Raw genomic sequence first — 20081 nt, forward strand, 5'->3', positions numbered from 1 at the left:
GCGAAACTACGACTTTATTTAAGTACTCGCTTTATCAAAAAAAAAAAATGGTGCGATTGAATGCTTATATTTGTTACAACGAGGGCACTTACGTAACATTTCCTGTTTCATTGAGTAATTTCTTGAAGAACAGAACGGTTAACCAGCACATCTGCAACGTTGGTATAGGTGACTATGAAAGCCGATTCCTCCCATGTTCGCTTTTGTTCAGCTAAGCAAGCGCCGGCGTGGAAGGCGACTGCCCCCCTTCTCTCCCACAGCCGCCACAAGGGGAGAGAGAGCAGCGGGATAGAAGAGGGGGGTCCTTCCGGAGCATTCCATCACAGCATCTAAACTTTCGGGTGCCCCAAAGCTCTCGCGTTAGAGCATGTGCGGCTCAAAGAGAGCGCGTGCATCTCAAGAAGAGCACGTCCGTCTCAAAAAAAAAAATAAAAAAAAAATAAAAAAAATAGAGAGAGCCCGTGCGTTTCATAACTGTTGGCGTTCCGCGATGCGACTCGGCTCCACGAGAGAGCACGCGCGCTTTGCATCGGCGGTGGGAGTCGGATAACCACCGACCACCAACGAAGAGAACGCTCGAGAGAGGCACAAAAGAAAAGCTACTCGCCTACAAAACGATGGCCAGCGCCATCGTGAACGGCTTGGTCTCTTGGAGTTGACCCGAGCGTTACAATGGAACCGGAGAATGACCGGTGTCCCCCTTCGAACTATCGATCCCCGTAACCGCATGCACTCGGATTCCTAGGCATTCGCATCCATCAGTCGAAGCGTCCCTGGAAGCGGGCCTACCAGTCGTCGGTATTGAAAAACCTGAATTTCCTTCGCGTCGTGCACCAACCGCAGAAGTTCTTTCGAAGTAAATGTCTCTGCACGACGGCCGTCGTACGTGAAAAGCTTGGGAATTGACTGCATTGGCTTTCTCTACAGATCGCGTGTGGGGGAAAAAAAAAGATAGCCTGGAAAATTCGTATGTGTTTAACGAAACTCAAAAGAAAAGTTACAGTGTTTCTAATTTATATATAATTCATATGAAAAGTATGAAATATGTAAAGATGAGGCACACCGTAGAGTTTTCAATGTTTAAAAAATAAAGGCGCAAATACGTATTTGTGTTGGGTTATTCATATTGCTTATTTATGCATCTGTCTCTAGTTCGGCATTTCTCCCATCGGTTCAGGACGTAGTTACAAGGAAAAAAAAATAACAGCAAAAAAAGTTGAAAGACAAGTCTACCTCTAGATGAAGTCGATGAATGTTTTCCTTGGCTAGCCGGGGGTGATAATGGGGTGTGCACCGTATAATTTATCCCGAGAGCCCCGCTGGAGCGAAAACGTTTCACCGACGTCTACTAGGAGTTGAATCGCCTTCCACGTTTCTCATCGGTTATAATCATCGTCATCATATCAGCATCAGCGCGGCTCAGAATAAATTATCTGCTCCTGTGATCGTCTCTTCTTTCGTCTTTGTCTAGTTGTTACGCTGGCAGATCATAAATAAATTATGTGATTCATCATCATCATCATCCCCAGCTACTATCAGTTTTTTTACACTGCGCTATCTTCGGGAGAGGGACTAGAAAGAGGCTGGGAACAGATGTTAGAAACGGACGTACTAGATAGCGGAAAATTGGCTGTAGCTCACCGAGAAAGGCGATGTCTTGGAGGAAAGACTGGCTGAAAATATAGAACGGTGCTCTACGTAACTGTTATTGGCAATGAAATTTTCGTACTCAACTCCGTATGTATTTTTGATTTCGTGCACTTCCTATTGCGCCTTAGAATTAATGGTCGTGTTTACATCGAGCAATTTTAGAACCTTGCGAAATTGTCTCCGAGCACTTCGCGCTCATCATTGTAGCTATTCCTTCTCCGAAATTGCTTGCATAATTTATCGAAAAAGCGTGTGCTTTCGTAAAACAATATATTCAGGCCATCGCTCCGTGTTTCGGGATTGTTCTTTTTTTTTATAAGAGAACGTTGTGCCACGAACATCTGCTGACGCATTTCTCTTTCTATTTGTGAGGCACTTATTATTTTATTTATAACCGCGCTTCGAAATGTTTTCGCCTGTCTTTTCTTGTTGTCTCTGGCAAAGGCAACCTTTTCGCCAGCAAATGGAAAGAAGCCTTTAGGAGGGGCAGCGCAAATAGGGTTGGTTTTTTCTTCACCCGCGAACATTCATCGAAGCAATTTATTCTCTGTAAGTAGGTTGTTGCCTTGCTTTTTTTTGTTTTATAAACATCACAAGTGTCAAAATGCTGTTGCCTTTATTACCAAGAAAAAAAAATTAGAAATGTGTAGGAATTTTGATATCAAAATGCGCAAGGTAAAGTCAAGGACAAGTTTCTGGCAACATTCTTTTTTTAAACACTGCCTTTGATTTCATTTCGTACACATTTGTGACTGTTTTATACGTTTTTTCATAAAATGTAAATAATGCATCTGCTGATTTTTAAAGATTTCCCTGAAAATCTTAATGACATTATGACTCGACTGTCATCGACTTAATTTTCCGTTCAGCGCCCCGCGTGACGTCACGTTAGGTGACGTTACATGATGACATCATCCAAATGTCTACTCGCGATGTCACATGACGAAAGGTTATGACGTTACGTGTCGAGACATTGCGACAGATGTCGACGCATCGTGTCGCATGTTAAGACGTCACGACGACCCATATTGAGACATTATGGCGTCGTATGTCGACACATTACTGCGTCACCTGGTGGCACACCATGACGTCACATGATGCCATAGTGTGACATCACCCGACGGCACACTACGACGTTACGTGACGATACGCCACATCGTCAATGACATCCCATCATGATGTCAAGTAAGATTCGTTTGTCCGCACCATTATAGTAACCACATTGTCATTGTTCATATAATTTTGAAGGCAAGCACACTATAGAACTTGCAAAAGAATCTACACTTCCAATTAAATTATTTATCTGCTACCTAGTAACATACTCATACGCTGGCAGTTCCTGCCCATCCCGACCCACAGAACCGACGTTACGTTCTGCCCCTGGCTTGTACTCTCTCCGCAATTCGTGCTAACCTGGAAACAGTCCGTATGAACGGCAGTCGAACGATGGTGCGAAATTCCTTCAGAAGTGGCCTATCTGATGGATGACTGGTCGAGTTATTAAAATGCCTCTGGGGGAAGGAGGCGGTCGCATCGAGATCAGATATGCTCCCACAGAAGTTGATCAAAACGCGGAATGCTCATTCAATAACCTAACACGCGTTGCGTCGATCTGCTCAAGATTTCATTTGGGATAATGTGGGGGGCGTTTCGCTGGAACATTTAAATAGCCATTAGTTCGGGTTCCCGCCCACAGGTGGCGTAAAAAATGCGTGGCTAAGGACCAAAACATACCGGAGCAAATATTCGGAAATAGATGAGGCATGTGTATGCTGCAGCAAATATCCGGAGACCACTCAGCACGTCCTAATGGAATGCGAACGGATTCACCCAGTGAGAACCACAGGCAACGTAGACCATCCAGAAGCGCTTGGGTTTAAAGTGGACGGAAGCATCAACCGGTCAGCAGTCGACATAAGTAAGGGGCGTTTAGAGTATTGGTGGAAAAGAGCAGAGAAGGAGATTTTTACGACCTGATCTCTTACAGTCATAGGTTGTGGTACAAAGTAGACCTTGAGGGGAAACAAAGAAAAAGACTACGGAGATGTATACAAAAATGCTAGAATGAAAAACGTGTATAGCAAACCTGATTAAATAAAGCAAGCTAGGTGACTATTTGTCACCGCCCCGTTTCAAAGGGAATTCCATTAAATCATTATCATCGTCGTCATTATCATCATATCGAAATCCCGGGACATCGTAGTCGCAGTGCCTTACCTTCAAATATAACCTGCCTCATTAAAGAACTCCTCACTCTAATTTTATTCTGGCGCATTGGTACTGCTCGTCGAGTTGTCAATCAAGTTGCCCTCCCTGTAAAATAAAGAAAACGGTATTTAAGAGCAAGTTTTAACCTTAGCACCCTGTGTCATTCAGAGCGTACGCGCGAATGCTTCTCCAATACTTCATTGTGAATAAATTGAAGTATACTTGAACCATGCCTCTCTTCACTGAGGAGATCGAAAACACTCGTAGTACTATAAGGCTTTACGTTGCTTACCACGCAGTGTCCATTTCTCTGTGAACTTTCCGAAGCCCCGTTACTCATTTGCTTGGACTTGGTGCTCACTTCAAGTACACCTTTGAGCCTCTGGCTCAAGCTGTCAACTTTAAACCCATGTCGTTGTTTTCTTGGTTGTTTTTTCTTCTTTTTTGTGTGGTAAGTATGAGGAAATGACTTGCGAAACTGGAGCGACAAATCGGAATGGCAGAATACGCAAACTCTGTCCAGCATATGGAGCACACGTTTAGGAAGCGCCGAACCGTGATGGCTGGATGTACGGGCGGTTGAATTTGCATATATACAGCCTCCGGTCGCCCTGGACGACTATGCATAGAAAAGAAAACAAAATTGAACGGGGAACTTTTTCTTCTTCTGATCCCTGATTACGGAGCGAACTTTTCTTCCCTTACGAGCGCGGAACACGACGAATGCTTTTCAGAAGTACAAAATTATTGAAGAAAGAACGGGAAGGCTGCATCAAAAGCAAGTATGGCCTCTGGGCAAGTTTTCAGAGTGGCATTTGCTTGTTTCTGCAGAAGACGTGTTATCCATTCTCGATGCGCACTCACCGAAGATAACCTTTGTGTGTTCTCTTTGTAGCGCATGGCTCTCCGCTTTTTCATGGAAGGCGACATAGCCTTCGGCTGTTTCATTTGTTACAGAAAACGGGAAAAAAAGAAAAGATGTTGATGTGTTTGGCTGTCTTCGTATTTTTTTTTACGAGTTCCTTACCTATCATCACCAGAAACACCGACAGTTGCAGATCTTAGAGTTACCTTTGCTTTTAACGGCTATCGTACTTGCCAGATCTGTCGCTTACTAGCAATAATCTCAATGTTTTTCTACTTCAGGTCTGCCACGAAAACTGCGAAAATGTAAACGTCGGTCGGTCGTTGCACTGAATTAAGGGCGGCGCGAGCCTTAAAGGGACGCCTCACCGGCCTGCAAATCGCCAACAAAAAATCACGATGCGTATATCGCATGGTGACGATCTTGGCTGCAAAGTATTACAACAGCGTACGCTGTGAAAACAAGAGCGAATGCAAGCGAAAGCCCACAAGCTGTATTTTTTGAGGAGTTATATACATTGCACGTACATTTATACGTGTCGATGAATACCTTGCGTTGTGTGTGATACGGGTATTTGACGTGTTGAAATTCGAAGCGTCTGGCTCACAAATTAGCCACACACGTGGTGAAGGACGACGTTATGGGTATGGAGCAAGGTGCAATATGCCACGAATTGAAAGTCTGCTTCATTTCAGTGAGCAGAGATTTTTTTTGAGGAAGAGCCACAAAAAACAAAAACCAAAAATTACTTAAGGGCAGTGGAGTATTCGTTCTCAAGTGGGCGTGGCTGAGTGGTGCACTTTCATTCACTAAGTGGGGTGGAAAATGGTGCAAGTAATGAACTCGTCGAATCATGCGCGACATGAAACTGGAATAGCGAGAATTGACTTTAAGAGGCTACATCTTCATTGTTTTCGACAAGGTGCAATTTATGTGTGCATGACTTTAATATGTTCGAACTTAATAAAAATAAAAAAAGGGGGAAGCGTATTGTAGTAAGATAAATGAGGTGCTTCGTGTCGTACGGCTGCGAACAATAGTGCCTAAATCTGTCTTGTCCAAACATACTTCTGCATAGAATATCCGCGTCTCTTGATGTTGGCGTGCTAGCGGATAAAGTAAACGTGTTTGTGCCACTATAAAATACAAAGAAGAATACTGTGGCAGCAAAACACTTTTCTGCAGACTGCTAACGAGGCAACTAACGAGGCAATGCACGGAGACAATGTAATGACATGAATAAAAGTCAGAAGATCTGTTGAATGTAAGAAAATTGGAATGTTCCAGAATAAAACGGCTGCCTTAGAGTATGTTGAAATGCTGATGCCTCCAAAGTGGTCACATGCTTTTTTTTTGTAACACGGGCTTCTTCCTTTGCAGCGCAGCCAACGGCAAAGTACCCTTTACAGGGGCTACTTGAAACCCTTTGGCAGAAACTTGGCGGAGATTATGGTGAGCAGTGTTTTTTTTTTTTTTTTCCTATGTGTGCGTGTGAATGTTCGTGTGCACGAGCATGTGTGTGTGTGCAAAATAGAGAGAGAGAGAGAGAGAGAGAGAGATAACGTGCTCGTGTGTGCAGCGCGGTAACAAGACAAGTACGGTCTAATTCAATCACTGAATACAAAACAAACATGCTTTTGCGGTTTATAGTGCTGTTGTTAGTATTTTACAGGAAGGCTAACAAAAGCACCAGAAACAGAAGGATAGTCTTTGGCTTTTCCTTGTGTTTGAATGTTACGCGGCAACGTTAAGAACCGTTTTAAGAAAACGATTAAATGAAAGCAAACTCAGTCTAGGTTGAACCCCTGTCCCTGTTTATTATCACGCCTGCTGGTGCGAGAGCAGGATACAGGATTAATAAATCCAGCAAAATATAAAATAAAATTGCAGTAGTTCTAATTATGGCTGCTGCCGGCGACGTTTCATCTGTATAAGGCGTTCTGCACTGTATCACTCGGGTTGAAGGTTTTGAGGCCTACCGACGCAGTCGCAAGTGGCTACGGCTTTCAGCGCAACCAAGAAAAGCAAGTAGTGCTCGCTCATCAGAAGCTTCCCACGCCGCTTGTGGGCACACTGAATGTACCACTATCTCTGTGCTTGGCGTAGCAGTGTTTCATTTTCACCGTGAAAAAAATAAATTATGGTGATCAACGTGCCAGAACCATGGTCTGATTATGAGGCACGCTGCAGTGCGGGTCTGCGGAATAATTTGGACCACCTGTTGTTCTTTAACATGCAACTAAATCTAAGTACTCGGGTGTTTTTGCAGTGTCACCTTGTATGCCTGTGACACTCGAAACGCAATATGCCCCCCTCCGAAGTTCGTGGATATTTGGGGCACTAATACTGTGTGGTAATTTCTTTTTCCTTAATTTCTTTCCTTCGTTTTGTTTGGCGATTTTTAGTTATAGAACCTTTTTCTCTACATTTTCCTACAAGTCCAGTTCAAACGCTTTCAGAATCGGTGTGTACTCTATGACAGTGTGTGTTCGTGTTGTTTCTTTGTTGTTCGCTCTCCGCGCGCGCGTGTGTGTCCGAGTCTGTAGTGTTCGACAGGGACTTTGCAGGGTGAACCAACCGGTTATAATGAAGATGTAGGAGCCTGCACTAGGAAGTGCTTTGAGACTGAACAGCGTCTTGGAACCAGTGTCCTAGCATCGTTACTCTAACGAGACAGACGGGAACGCGAACTCATAAACAAGGAAACGAATACGTCGTAGGTTCTCGTTAGCTTCCTTAAAGCCAGCTTAGACATAGCCTAATCCCTAGATAACGAGCAGCCGAAGTTTTTTTTATAACCGATGCGACTCGTTCACTGTTCGAATAAGTGGCTCCTCGAGAGACACTGTGTCAGATGAATGTAGCGAAGCGAAATGACTATACTATCTTTGCAGTATAGGTGAGGCTTTTCCGCACAACACGCAATCACAATGGCTGCTAACGCGATCAGATGATTTGGTATAATTCTATTGTAACGCTTTATATTCATACTGCTGCTGGTGATCGCTTTTCACTTGATTCATTGGTATTGCGATGTAATCGTTCGGTTCGAGACGCGCCTACCGTATTCGAAACGTATTTTAATGTTGTCGCCAATTTTGTAGCGAATGAGTTTTGTCTAATGAGATTGCACGTGCGAGGTGAATAATGTTGCATAATTCTAGAAGGAGCGCGAACACCAGCGGTCATTCGAGAATGTACGACGATACATGGATAAATAGCCGACGGCCGTGAGCCACGAGTTTAGATTCGACGACCGACGACTGTGCTCACCGCTATCGGTGCAGCTTTAGTGTGTCTTTTTGGGCGCAACTTCGCCCAATAAAGAGTATGGCTAATAACTCGCAGTTGTGGCAGTCTGCGGTTCTTCACCGTCACTGTAACGTGACAATACGGTCATATAGAGATTTGTGACGATGGAACAAAACAGCTTTCTCATTCATGAAAACACACTTATTATGTCACGAAGGACCTGAGCCGAAGGCATGCCGGTAGCTCAGGACTTATTCCTCTATTCGTAGGCCTTATTATTCTGTTGGCTTTGTGTATCGAATTCTTCGTAACTCTACTACAATGCCAGGTATGATAAACAGCCCGGAAAACTCGCAGACGTTGAAATTACCCTTCACGCGTCAATACTAGTCATTCCTCAGGTCATTCCTCAGTCTATTGGGAACCGTCGTAGATAGTTGGTTCTCTTCTTTGAAAAAAAAAAAAAGAATCTAAATAAATACTAGTCTTTGGAGGGCCGCTAGACAACCTTTCTTTTCAACAAATTTCAAACAAATGCGCCCATCGCGTACATAATGCCCTGACATTCATCTGCGGCGATGGTGGCAGCGCTACGTGTCGCTTTTCTATGACAATCAATCAATCAATCAATCAATCAATCAATCAATCAATCAATCAATCAATCAATCAATCAATCAATTATATATCGTACCCAGGAACAACCGCGAAGTCTAAGTGCTGGCGCACGTAAACTTAGAAGATGAAACAAAGCAAGGGAATATAAGTAAGAAAAAAAAAAACATTGAATTAAAGATAATCTTGAAAAGCAAAGTGTACATACATGTAACAGGGCGCAAAATGCATACATAAGAAAAAGGAGGAGAAGGGAAGTTTAACAATATGTGAAACTAAGCGACAACAACGCAAAGCTCAGAACAGAATAATGACAGCGAGTTAAATGTTAAGGTGATGAAAGTGGGCGTTATAAAGACTGCATTCTGTGGACGGCTGAGTGTTGGTGGTGACAGGCAGCAACATGGAAAGGTCTGTGTTCTCTGGTGATCATGCGCGGAATACGAAACATGATACAACTGAGGACTTCGGGGCACATTAGGATACCGTGAAGGAGTTTGAAAAGAAACAGAAGGCCAGCACGGTTACGTCGGCAGCGAAGTAAGGGCAATGACAATAACCCGACAGTGCTAGAGCAAGGTCCAGCGTCCGTGCTAGCAAATCGGTGATGATATAGGTTTAGAAACTTTCCTGGACCCGATCAATAACATCACTGTTGGATCTAGAGATGCCGTTCCAGACGACCGACGCGTATCGAGTTGAGGAAGACAGATTGTTGTGTACGACTTACGGAACGGTTTAGGAGAATTGAATTCTCTCGATAGTCTGCAAACAGAGCCAAGAGTGCGCATACCCCGCATTGCAACGCGTTTAGTGGGAGCTGAAAAGTGTAAGGCTGTATCAAAAAGTACACCCAGATCATTGATCTCACGGACCCTATACAATGGTACAGCCGCTAATAATAATAATAATAATAATAATAATAATAATAATAATAATAATAATAATAATAATAATAATAATAATAATAATAATAATAATAATAATAATAATAATAAAGAAGCTATCTTGTGCTCCTTCTCTGAGCTTTCCGGTGCTTCCTTTGCACGTCGTGATTCGTGATGTCAATGGGTTGCTCCAGGTGACGTCAATAGGGCAAAAAGCTGTCGATTGGCCGACAAGAGCCGACTGTGTGTTACGAGAATGAAAAGGGGCTTCCGTAGTGTGCGCCAGTGAACTTCTTACGAAGCTTCCATTCAGTCAGCTTCGCGCGTATTACTGCACCATTAAAAAAAATAAAAAATAAAATAAAACGGCTATATGTTTATAGCGGATTAGTACACATCAGCCACTATGCAACTAATTTTCGAGCTCAGTGTGGTTTAGAGGCTCTTTAACACTTTTTAAGTAAGTAGGTATACGGTGACGAGAAAAAAAAAAAAACCTATTGCACTAAAGGGCATGCAAGTGTAAAGTTAGCCGTGTTGCAGAAAATGGGTGAACCCTTTGCATATGTGGCAGATGGAACATGGAGAGGCTTTTGAGAATGACCTGAGCCCGAACTGGGAGTGACAGGGACCTTCACAAACGCCTCTTTCAACGCACTGCAGTCCATAATACATCACTGCAGGCTGTTTGTTTGCAAGCTGTTTGTTTTCTCACTTTTTACGGTCACTTGAGCCATTCCATTTCCCTCAGTACCAGTTAAGTCGGCCTCTTTTTTTTGTTTCTCTGTAATTAGAACGTGCCACGGTAATTAAAACCTCGTTAGTGCGAACTCGTTTCCTGCTTTTTTACATTTACTCATCGCGCAGTGGAAAGGAACAGGCCATCAATATTTGATCGATGTATTTCATGGTTATCGGGCTGCACACGCAGAAAGAATATTTTTCCTCTCTATATAATTTAAAAATATTTAATAACACCCGCGTGTGCGCTTGAGAGTTGCGTGTTCGGGCAGCTGAAATTGATATCCTTCAAACCAGCGAAAGATAACGCGTGGTGAGCATGTCTAGTTGGTGTCATGACGCTAAAAGAAAAAAAAAATGGCTACCTTGGCGTTATCTTTATAAGACACGTTACTTTTTGTTTTGTTCACAAATATGCAAGCTAGGAATTGGAAGCTAGGAATTATAAAAGGAAAACGAGAGAAATGAAAGACGGTAAAAGAGCAGGAAGGAAGGAGTAAAAGTGGGAAGGAGAAACGGAGTGGGTTCGAGCGATGGTTTGTTGGATGAAAGGAGGGAATACTGGAGGGAGTGAATGAAGGAGAGGGGACTGATGGAAAGGGGGGATTCAAGGTGAGAGAAGCGTGGATGGATGGAAGAGATGAAAGATTGGTCTAGGCGAGGGAAGAACAGAGGAAATTGAGGAATGGAGACGGAGTCGGATGGAAAGAGGAATTAGGAAGGGAAGAAATGGAAGAAGGAAGGAAAAGAATGGAATGAACGAAGGAAGGGTAAAAGGGAGCAGGCACGGTTACGGCTCTTTAAACAAACCGGGCGTGCTCAACGCAAATCATAGGCGGCACGCCCTTACTATCCTCGTTCAAGCAGTGGCAGGATAACGGAAGCACCGGCTCGCGCAATATCGGAAACGTTACGCAAGTCCATCGTCCCTTTCTTTGCTTCACCTAAACACTTGTTCTTTTTTTTTCTTCAGTTTTGTCACACTGCGTGCTTGTAGGGAAACTTGTGCTCCAGCCAAAGGCGTACTCGTTCCCTCCACACTTTTTCTTTCTTGATTCTACGACCGCAGTTTTTTCATTTCCTCACCAGTGCTATCGTGCGTATACAGTCTTCAAGAAAAGGCTTTGGATAGATGTCCTCCTCCTCGACTCGTTCACCTCTCCCTTCGTCGTTTTTGTTTTTTACTTTTCTTTCGTTCGGAGTATTTTCTCATCTTTTCTGTGAACTGCTCACAGTGGCAACAAGCAGTTCGTGAAATACTCGCTCGTTGCTATACCTCTTCCTTTCCTCCACCCCTTCCCGTTGTTGTTTTGTTTGTTTATTTTTCTCAGTGTTTCGCTTCAACGTGTTTTTATTACCTCGCGTTGCGGTGCATGTCGCCGCAGCTGGCATTATGTGGAGGGGCCGCGAGCAAACATGAAAAACGCGCCATCCGATCGCTTGTTCGGCTCAAGTGGCAGCTGTTCGCGAACGGCGTGCCACTCGTAGGGGGGTGGGGGTTGGGGGGGGGGGTGAACACAGGCAGAAACGTAAACAAGTTGGGAGCGCGGTAATCGTGCCGTCGACCCGACTAACGTGAAAAAAGAAAGACAGAAAGAAAGGTGAGCAAAGAATAACGCTTTGCCCGTTTTGTTCCTCGACGAAGAGCCGTAGAAGCAACTCTCAGAGATTTGAACAAGGGGCGCGCCGACAGCTTACGCAAGGCGGTGAAAGACGAAACAACGCTACGAAGCGCTGCTCGCCGTTGCTTTTCTTGTTTTGTTTCGTTTTTTTTGCTAGTTTTTGTCAGTAGGTGCTTGAAGTTCCTTTAAGTTTTGTTCCTCTTCCCGCGTCTCGGTTTTGGGTTGATTTTCCTCGCGAAGCGAGTTCTCGTGCGGGCGGATAAGATTACACGAAGATCTTCGGGGCACGATCGGAAATTTAATATCTCCGCGTCCTACCGCCGTGCAGACCGGTTCCTGGGAGTATCGGTTGTCGTAATCGTATATAGAAAATACATCAGGAGCAAAGAGAATGCGTGTTTCAATTGGGAAAGAAAATGTCGGTTTCTAAACCATGTTTCTGTGGAAGCTCCCGCACGGCGGTGCCCAACAGCGTGCTTCGAAGTATAAGCCTTCGTCCGATTTTTCGGTTTTCGGAACCACGTTTTCTTTTTTTCAAGCAGATGGCAATGAAATTGAGCCGTCGTGCTCTTTGTGAAACCGAGGATCCGATGAAGTTATGGATGTCTCAATATCTTACGAATTTATGTGTGCCTTGGGACGTCCGTGTGAGGCTATCTTTTAGATGTTTCCACTTTGCCAGATGATGCGCTGGCAAATCCAGTATTACGAATTTTGCTACCATTTCTTTGCTTGCTACTCTATGTTCGCGGTGTTGTAATTGTGTTCACATTTGGCCAGAAGAGTTTGAACTGTTGCACGCGACCTGCTTCGTGATATAGAAAAAAATGAATATTCGGATGTAAAAAGCGAGGTCTACTGCGTAACTTGGGGAAACGTGAGCTCCACGCATGCTAGAGCATTTATTTTTTTGATTCAGGACACATGGATAGAGCACCTCTAGTGGAAGTAACAAGCCTTCGTTTCGATTAAGGTTTCGTGATGGCGATCAGTTGTAAAGATAAACTTTCGCCCCTCTATCGGCTTACGCCAGGTTTCGGGTTCCATATCCAGCCGTTCGGTGACGTATGCGGGTTTGGTTGCACTCAGCTCCCTCTGTTGTTGCACTATGCGCACGCCTATGTGTACAAGGGACGCGAGAGGACGCTGCTTTCCGCTTCGTGTGTCAGCCTTTTGCTTTTTAGGGGCTTACAGAGCAGAAGATGAACAGCAGACGCCATAACTTAACGGCATGATCGTTAAGGTGACAGTATAATGGCCTCTGCAAAAAAAAAGCAGACGACGTATATAAACTCATCTATGGCGACGTAGAATAGACGTGTGAGTGGTTTTGTGACTTTGATATTGTAGCCTGAAATCGTATTGTGTGAGGATTTTGTTTACTTTAATTCATTTGTTCTATATAGCTGGTGTTGGCGATGACGAAGGCTTGACGTCATGGCAGCCAACTGTTTTCCACTGGGAGTTTCGGGCAAAAAATATAGAGATGAAAATGGCGGGCAGTGAACGCCACCGTCGCACACAAAGCCACTTTCGGTGTGCGACATATAGAGGAGACGAAACAAGCTTCTGTTTTGAACGCCTTGCTAACAAACGAAGGACTGGACCAATCTATTTATATCTGCGGCATTTCCTCTTTCTTTCTTTTTTCTTTTCTTTCTTTCTTTGTTCTTCAGATAAGTCGACGCTTGATTCTCACCCCACGTCACTGAATGCCGAAATTGGCACCAGTGACCTTTTCGGGGCAGTCCAATTTCTCAGTGCGGGTTGTTTCTCGATACTTTTCTTTAGAAAACACGAAGTTGAACTGGAATTGGCTGACCGAGCTAGTGGGAAAAGCAGAAAGTGCGTTTTCTCCTGACACCCCAAAAGTAAAAAGTTAATCAAGAACTGAGGCTCCGAGTCTCTGCCGAGGCTTTACTGTTTGCTCAAAGTTTGGCAGACGAACTGTTGTTGCATCAGAAGTTTCTGGACGTATTGCTGTAACTCTCGAACGCGAACTTTGAGAAAAAACTGGGATTTGAAAAAAAGAAAGAAAAAAAAAACAAAGAAAGGAGGTTTTAAGGGGCTTGACATTGCGTCCGAACGGTTGATAAGCTTCGGCCTACGGTTAGAAGTTGAATTACACTTCGGTTGGACGAAAATGAAAAAAAAAATAATGTAGTTTGCAGCAAGTGATATCAGGTGCAAATACCTTTTATTATAGCTTTGTCGCTTCTAGGCAACACCTTCAGCTTGTTCGTAGAAAATGGCTTTCGAGATTTAGTGAACCTGAGGAAGTCACAGCCGTGTTTCTATTTCTTAATTTTCTTTTCCTTAATATATATATATATATATATATATATATATTTCATTTTCATACAGAATGCATGGAATGGGGGACGCAAGTGTTAGAAACAGAAAATCTAGTGCTCAAGTTGACTAGATAATATTGTAAATTGCATATATTTTCTTTCAGAGTGTCCAAGAAATTACGCGCAATTTGTAATCGTAAGAAGCGAGTATCTTTCACCTTGTCAATTCTTGCTACTGTCGAATGCTTAATTAAACTTTCGCACTTAACGACCTGGCAGTGCACAGCCAATTATGAGGTGCGCGATGAAGTGGTGGAGGACTCGAGATTAGTTTTGCACCAACTAGAGTTCCCTAACGTGCAACCAATGCACGCTACACGATCGTCTTTTGCGTTCCGCCCTCGAGGGAATGCGACCGCTGTGGCCGGATTCGAACCCACGACCTCGTTCTCGCCGGCACAAACACCATAGCCACTGTGGCTCCGCGCTAGTGTAATCATAAACCGTATCACAGCCCAGGTTCACGCACCTGCTTATTACTAAGGTTCAAGTCCAGGAGCGTCAATTCTTCGAAAAGATAGTGTTATTCTAGCTGCCTCTTGTTCTAACTATATTGTACAAGTCAATAAGGGATCATTTTGCTCACGCCTGATTACCACACGTTGCAACTAAACTGTGCCAAACTAAGTCAGCCAATGCATTTCTCCGCAAAGTTCGGGAATTAATATCTCGAAACTGGTGTCATCACGAGAATTCATTCCAAGTGGATCCGCCTTGCGAACTCCACGGCTACAATTTGTAAATTGCAATATGGGCCATCAGGTAATTAGTTAAAAACTTAATTAGTGAATTTCCGTTAATTATTCGATTGTGCATGCATTTCAATTTCTTGTGCAAGTAATGTCCGCCTCTTCGAGTAGACCAGCTCATGAACTACAATTGTGCTATCTGCCACAGGCAACCTTTAAGAATTTTTTAAAGCGTTCGCGGCAAACACCCTGTATATATAGCAGATAGCGCCATTATTTACCGTGTATGGAACCCCCCAAGGACGTCTCAAAACGAGCATAACAATGATAATTCTAAGAATAACACACACGCGTACACGAACAACTTCTCTCGTAGAACCTGCGCGGGGCCCCCGCGCCCGATAACGTGTCGCTCACCGCACAACAACTCCGCATTCCTGCGGTTCCCCTACCCATTATCCCGATCGCTCTTGCCTGTTCTCAACTCGTTTTTCGAGGCACTCCAATCTCCTCTTCCGCCACGTCGCCATTGACACGGTTATCCCCGACGGAGGATTAGTGGAGGCTGCCGTCGGTAAAGGAGATTGGGGTGTGGAGAGGAACGTATATCACGTCGCGTACTCGCGGAATTACGCCTACCAGTTTCCAGTTCCACTATAGACGATTCGCGCGTTGGTGCTTCCCTATTCAGTTTTTCGGTTGTACGATTTTTTTTTTCAGACTTCGAGAACTTCTTTCCGAAAACCACTGCCGGATTCCGTTTAGTTTCTTTATTAACCACGCGCGAAAGCAGCCCCATGCTTTTTCTGAAAATTTATCCAATGAAAAGAACAGTGAAAAACTAAGAATAACAATCTCCTGTTAACCCTAGAGCTGTAAAAGCATATCCAAATGTGCTTTCTGTGACACATAAGATTTGTGCGTTCGAAAATTGCATACATGGAATGTCTTGTACTGCAATTGCATTCTCATGGAATGTCTTGTACTGGAGTGCCTCTTTGACAAGTTTTGGTCTATACCCTTCCTTGAGCTTAGGCCAGGAGTGGGCACACACACCTAGTGTCACGTGTCCAGGCGCACATGTTCAGTGACCCTAGCTGTCTATTCGGGCACGTAACCAGAGCCCGGATACGCGAGGTCTTGTCTATACTCGGCAAGAGACCATCTGCTAAGTGGGCGGAACAGGCGAACAACGCTTCGCCTTAATGAGGCGTTGTTGTACGCAATTTGACAACCGCGATTGCGTAACTTTTGTCGCGGAGGCCGCAGATAACGTTTCGTAAATAAGTGCATTCATTCCTCTGGGTTATCTTTTCGGAATATGTGTCCTCCGCAAATCCATATTGTTACGTGTCGTCCCCGTGTTTGCCGACTGAACCCTTGTGTAACGAGGCACTCTTGTTCGAGTAGATTGCGAGAACCGTGTATTCTTTCGTCGCTGTTATTTCGAGCGATAGGAACCAGGGGAACCGGATATTGATTTTGTATAATATTCTGCCGCTGGCATTTTTTTTTTTTCGCTTGCTTTATCGTCTAGCATTTACCGGCGCACCTTACGCAACGTTATTGGGATGTGAAATCTTCCGAGCCGGTGATTTTGTTCAGCGCTCGCCAGAAGAGGTTTGTTACACTTTATTTTTGCAATAAAAGCTTTCTTTAATATTGTTGAAAGACAAAGCAAAAAGTAAGCCAACACAATGAAGGGTACGTAATTGCACTTCTCATCTAAATTATTGGGGGTCAATGACGAAAAAAATAAACGAATCGCAATTTTTAAGGTATTACGGGAAGAAATAGAAGTCCTTAATTTGTTGTTGGAGTAGCGAAACAGTCAAGTAATATCATTAGCCTGTTCTTTTTAGGCCTTAGAGAGATGGCGACCGGATGCGCTAAATGAATATAGTCTTCTGGAAGTGACCTTGTCTTTGATTAGCGTAATGCGAAAGCCGAATTTCTCTTTCAGCTTCACGCGAATTGGAATGCCGGGATGTGAGCGGTAGTAATTTGACGTCACATATCTTTAAGGAGCTTCCCCGTAGTCCTCTGTGTGTGCGTGCGTACGACGTAAGGACAGTCAGTGTACGTAAGGACAAGTGTCGCTACAACGGGCCCAATCCTTCGCTGCTTCTCAAGTCGGGCAAGGGGAAGACGATGCGGTGCGCTTCATTGAGAGAAGCAGAGCAGTGGCCGAGTTGAGTTATGAACAGGATCGCGTACAGCAAGCTCGGGGAGCTATAACGGATCGCCCCACAGCACCCGGATGGCAATCGCATGCCTCTCGTCTTTGTTCTGTGTGTTGGGTTTTCGCTACTCCTGTTTGACTTGCCGCGCTTTCGATCGGTTCTTCGCTGGCGCGATTCACGCAGATAGCGTGCGCCATTTGCCGCGCCCGCATTGCGTGTCCTGCGCGCCCCCGCTAAAAACCGCGCAGCGTCGTGCGAGCAATGGGAGGCAGTAGTCGTACAATTTCGCGCGAAAGTTGCTAAGGGGGGAAATGGGTTCTAGGAAAAAAAAATTTACTCTTCAAGATGTGGTGCTGAAAAGTCGTACATATACATATGTAATGATATGTGCTTATTTTCCATACTCTGTCATTTTTGGTTATCTCCTCTGGTTCTAATTTTATGTGAGCTTCCGTGACATAATGTTGTGCATAGGTTTGCGAAATATTTGTTCCTTAGATTTCGCTGAACAGGGTATCAGTGGCTTCTGTATGATTCAAGAAATGCCATAAGTTCAACCTTATTGCGCTACCTTACCTAGAACACGCGCTGAGAGATTTCAAAGTTTTAAGCACCAGAAAAACACTCCTTCGTGTTTCAACTTCAAAACCTCGCAACTCATGTTCTATTTAAGGCAAAACAATAATGTTGGTCTTACGTCATTCCTTGAATGATACAGAAGCCATTGATTCCCTGTTCAGCGAAATCTAAGGGTTACCCGTCGTGATTGCTTAGTGGTTATGGTGTTGGACTGGTGGATCCCGGCCACTGCGGCCGCATTTTGATGGGGGCGAAATGCAGAAAACACCTGTGTGCTTAAATTTAGGTGCACGTTAAAGAACCCCCAGGTGGTCCAAATTATTCCAGAGTCCCCCGTTACGGCGTGTCTCCCAATCAAATAGTGCTTCTGGCACGTAAAACCTAATAATTAAATTTTTTTAAAATCTAAGCGTAAGATATTTTGGAAACTTGTGCAGAAAATATTTAAAGGACACTTGCATAAAATTGGAACCAAAGAAGATAAATGAAAATGGACCTCATATTAGAAATAAGCACATAAATTTACATATAGGTGCAAGTTTGCAGTGCCATAGCTCAAAGAATAAAGATTTTTTAAATTTTCAGTTAAAGACCCACATATCCCCTTAACAGAAAGCTGCAAGTCGCAGCCAACGCCCGGGTCATTGCTCAAACAGATCTATGCGAAACGCTTAAGTAATTTCAATTATGAACCGAGTTCGATAATATCCCCCGTATTTAACGAAAGGTAGTTTATCACTATTTCTGGCCATGAAGAGTATATTGGAACGAAGAAAATAGTGAAATCATAATTGAGGGAAAACAATTAGTGTCGTAGTTGCTTAATTAGTAACTGATTTGCTGAATTATCCCCAACTGAAAACTCTCTCCAGCATGTCAAAAACGCCAGTATGGGCTCTGCATTGGGTTGCCAACGGGTAAATTAATCTTCAGGCATGAAATTCAGCATATCGAAACTGATAAGTTGGGCTTTGTGGGGTTAAGAGAATAAAATGAAATTGAACTTAAATGATATGAATAAATCATGAAAGAAGAATAAGACCAAGAAGAAGTTGTGGTAGTAGTACTAGTTGTAGTAGTAGTTGTTGTAGTTGTTTCTAATAGCAAAGGCCCACAGGCCTGTAGAAATGGAAAGAGGCATTAAAACAAGGCGGGTAAGTCAACGGCATGTACGAAGGCAGTTACATCTCGTGGCCAGCACTCACGTCACTGTGCAAACAGATGTGAAACACATTTTTTTTCTTAGATGACTGCGGGACTGCTATCGACGAAATTTTTCTACGTTTAAGAGGAAAAAAAAATAAAGGTATCGAGTATTGCCTGCTGAAAGCGGACATTATATTCGCGCTCTGAAATGTTTCAGTAAACCCGGCATTGCGGTGTAACTACCGCAATAAATTAAAAAAAAACTTGGAATGAAGGAAATATGGTTAAAAACATTCATATAACGCTGTAGGGGAAAGCCTTTGGGGGAGGGGAAAACTCGCATGAATATCCTGCTTCACAGGCATGACATCTCCAGCTAGTAAAATGTAGGGAAAAGAAAAAAAAAAGCATGAGGCATAGAAAAACTTCAACCCCCCCGCCGCCGAGGTGGCTTAGTCAGCTAAGGCGTTGCGCTGCTGAGCACGAGATCGCGGGATCAAATCCCGGCCGCGGCGGCCGCATTTCGATTGAGGCGAAATGCAACAACGCCCGTGCGCTTGAGTTTTAGTGCACGTTAAAGAACCCCAGGTGGCAAAAATTAATGCGGGGCCCTCCACTATGGCATGCCTCATAATCAGAACTGGTTTTGGCACGTAAACCTATGAAAGAAGAAGAAAAACTTCAACCGCACACATGGGCGAGGGAGGTTCCTGGTCAAGGTGACAACGTAAGAGGTGTTTAATGAAGAGAGGTGCCGAGATAGTTATAAATGAGTCTTAAGGCAAGCTTGACAATAAATGAAATGACGACAGGAATGCAGTTTTTCTTCACAGCGAGTTCTCAAAGCTCCCTGGATTGACTCTTCGGTTCCTTCGGAATTTCACAGTAAATCTAATCTGTTGATAAGTTATCAGCTGGTTCCACGCAAGTGCTGTCCAAATCGCATAACGTCACGAAGCGCTAGCACGGAAACTCTTCAAATCCGTCTTTCTTCCTTTCTCTCTCTTTTTTTTTCCTTTTGCACCTTCTCTGGCCTACTAAAGCTTAAAACTCGGTTCACGGTAATACTGACGTTAATTTTATTTCTAAAGTCTGATCGACAAATTCCTGCTCAACTCAGCATTCCCCATTTAATGTAATTTTAAGTGATAGAATTCCGAAAACGCAGGTCCTGGTTCCACAAATTTTGTAAAACCAGATAATTCAGTATGCGAAGAAATTAGTCAAGAAGAAGCGGGACGTGGCTTTCACCTAACGTTCCTCTATAAGGTGCCTCAGTGAGCAGGTGCTGAA

General features: G+C 43.8%; 1 long non-coding RNA gene across 1 annotated transcript in view; it reads left to right on the plus strand.

Annotated features, from left to right (window-relative positions):
* Positions 1 to 20081, plus strand: part of LOC119434071 (uncharacterized) — a 168666-nt gene that overhangs the window by 132585 nt on the left and 16000 nt on the right. The window contains exon 3 of the long non-coding RNA XR_005188524.2: positions 6104 to 6175. This is a non-coding gene — a long non-coding RNA (uncharacterized LOC119434071). The remainder of the gene's footprint in view (positions 1 to 6103; positions 6176 to 20081) is intronic.

Source organism: Dermacentor silvarum, chromosome 11 (assembly GCF_013339745.2).
Source record: "Dermacentor silvarum isolate Dsil-2018 chromosome 11, BIME_Dsil_1.4, whole genome shotgun sequence".
Classification (NCBI taxonomy): Eukaryota; Metazoa; Arthropoda; class Arachnida; order Ixodida; family Ixodidae; genus Dermacentor; species Dermacentor silvarum.